We start from the raw sequence: 3,349 nt of genomic DNA on the forward strand, positions 1-3,349 counted from the left end.
AAATTTGATTAAAATGAAATTCAAACCAATAAATTAATATGAATTCATCATTATTTAATCATTAAAAACGTGTTTAGAAATAACGCATGGATAGATTGAAGAAGAAAAACTTTGATCGTGATGTTTCTTTGAAAACATTGATAAGAACTCTTCAAGTGAAAGGTTACTTCGAGATGAAGGATCACCATACTTTTATCTACATAAATACCTCTAGAAATTTGTGAATAAAACCTAGGAATCCATGCTCCAATCTTTTCTTGAGCTTCACCAACAATGGAGGTTTCTAGGCAGAAGATTTTTGGAGGGAAGGTTAAATTTGAGTGAATGGGATTGGGAATGGGTTGGTCACGTTTTAGATTACTTATACACACCCAAAAAAGGTAAATTAATCAATTATAGTCACTTTAGGAAGTAGGGTAAATTTCCCATTACCCCTTAAATAAAACACTACACAGGCAACAACTGCAGGACACCATTGACGGACCACCGTCGACTGGCCCTTGGTCATTCGACTAGCCGTAATTTGGCTTTGGTTGACTGGACCTTGGACTTTTTTTGGTTCAGACCTGACCAGGATAAGTTTCCATAAATGATACTCACCAACGGGCCGTTGGTCAACCAACTAGCCGTCGTTTAGCTCGTCGATTGACACTGCCAAGGCAGTGGCTCGACAGCCTTGGGTCCTTCTTGTGGGCCCTTTTACGGGGCCATGGAAAAGTCGTAACCGAACGTTCCCAAAGTAAATACAAACCTTTACAAGTTTTATACCTCCCAAATGAGTTTCACCAAAAAAATACACATAACACATCCAAAAAAGCTAGGCCCCATCAAGACACACATTGAGCGTCTTAAGAGCTAACTTTCGAACGTTTTGGACGTTTGACCTCCAAACTTCACAAAAATCCATATTATACAATTAAAAATCATTATAAATAATTTAAAGTCTTCATAAGATCATAAAATACAATATATAGGCACGCATAGATAGATGAGTCACATAGGTGACTATTCGTTGAACATCTTAATTGTCCATTAACATTTGACTTCGAAATCACCTCAAACTTTACACACTGCCTCAATACCATATTATACGTAACTATAGGACCTTAGCACCTTAATATGAACATGTTAGGATCTAGACACCCTAACTCATTTTGCAGGTCTTACATTAAACTTCACCACCCTTGTCCTATAATCAATAGAGGCAAAGCACACATGCAACCAATCCATATCCAAAATGACATCAAAATCAAGCATATAAAGTTCTACTAGTTAAACATAAGAAAATCTATTGGGCAACATTATTGGAAAATTTCTATACACCTTTTGTGCAACAACTGAATCACCTACCAGAGTAGACACTATAAAAGGTTCATGCAAAATATCTGGCATTATGTCAAACTTATTGTCTACTAGAGGGGTAAAAAATGATAAAGTAGATCTGCGATCAAATAAGGCATATACATCAACAGAGAAGACTTTCAACATAGCGGCTACCACGTCGGAAGAAGTCTCTTCCTCACCCCTAGAGCGAAAAGCATAGAAGTTGTTCTTCTTTGGATCTTCACTAGAACCCCTTTCTTGAGCTTGACCAACCTTTTCTTGGCCCTGCATATTAGGGAAATCCCTAACCTTGTGGCCACTCTTGACACAACTAAAACAATTGCCAAGCATTCACCAAAATGACATTTTCCACCCTTGGCACATGTAGGCTTCTCAATAGATGAGTTTCCACTCCTTCCCATTTGGGATCTAAGTTTTGTCACCTTATCATCACGAGGCTTAGGGAACTTGTATGGAACTTGATTAGGAACCTGCATTTTAAATATAGGCTTGTCTTGTATCTCAAGCCTATTCTTTGAAGAACCTCTATCAAAAAATCTTGCCCTCTTAGCATCTCTATTCTTCCTCTTAGACCTTACCTCTTACACATATTTGGCATGCATCATAAGGCAAGAAATGTTCATGTTGTCATGTACCATAGCCGAATGACACTCCTCTTGCAAATCATCCGACACCCCCGTCACAAAACGGCGCATTTCATCTCTAGGATGGAAACCAATGAAGGAGCATATTTTGACAATTTAGTGAATTTCAAAGAGTATTCATGAACACTCATACTTGAGACACATCCTTAAGTTTATAAGTGGCTAACTCGGCCTTCTCACTAGTAGACAACCCCATAGTCAAGAGTATCTTGAAGACTATTATTGATGAACTCTTGAAGGTTTTCTTCAACCTTCTACCCGTAGAAAGTAGTAGGACTCATCCGAGTTAAATCCCTTAGACGAGAGGCCATAATAGCAACTTGTTGATGAAGATGGGGTACAACCTCCCAGTTTGCTTGGGCCGTCATAGCTTGGGCTTAAGAGGTTGTGTCTTGTTCAAACTAGATAAGGGCAGCCTTTATGTCACCATCCGTCAAAGGTGGAGGATTGACCGAAGCTTGGTCATCATTCCCACCTTCCTTAAGAAGAGGAACTTGATCATCACGGGGAGGATCTCCCACATTGCCAATCTCCTCTTCAAGCCTTCGTGCCTCATTCCTTCGAGTGTTCATTTCCTATCATCACAAAAATAGGATTATATTCTAATGAACACCATAAGCATACTCTAATGGAACGATATTAGATTTCCAAGAAAGTTAAAGTTTCCTATGCATCACGTAGGTTCCTATCCATAAGTGTGGCCCGCTTCACAATTATGAATACGATCTTATATAGACGTGGTTGAGAGAGACATTGACTCAAAAATAATTAAACCTCGTGCTCTAATATAAAGTTTGTTACATCCGGGTTTACCACCTAGTCATGACCGATGGTTGCGTCCCCTTTGAGGACTAAGACTAGCCTCTTTGTTTACATCATTATATTCATAAGTCAAATTTAGCGAAAAATTTAAAAATGTTCATTTCTTTTACTTGGTGTTATACATAGACTTATACATACAAATAACATATATACATTGAGTATACATAGACCCTTCGTATATGAAGGTTACATAGCCTTCTACTCTTATTGCACATAAGTATATATATAAGATAGAACATAGTCTTCAAAGATTGTCTTATCTCATAACCAACTTACACGATTAGCAATTTGGGCATAACCCATACATCAACGTAAACAGATCAATATATAGGATTTATACAATCCGTACTCAAATGAATGGATATAGATTATAAGAGTTTTAGGACTAAAACAATAAACATAAGCTTGATACTGGCATCACCCTTGGAAAATGAGGGCCTACCCTACTTGAATGATCAAAAGATCCAACCCTTCTTCAAGTCACCTTCCAAAACACTTCAACGACCGGAACCTAAAATGTTGGGGTGAAAGAAAGAAAT

Source organism: Solanum lycopersicum, chromosome 1, assembly GCF_036512215.1.
Source record: "Solanum lycopersicum chromosome 1, SLM_r2.1".
Lineage (NCBI taxonomy): Eukaryota > Viridiplantae > Streptophyta > Magnoliopsida > Solanales > Solanaceae > Solanum > Solanum lycopersicum.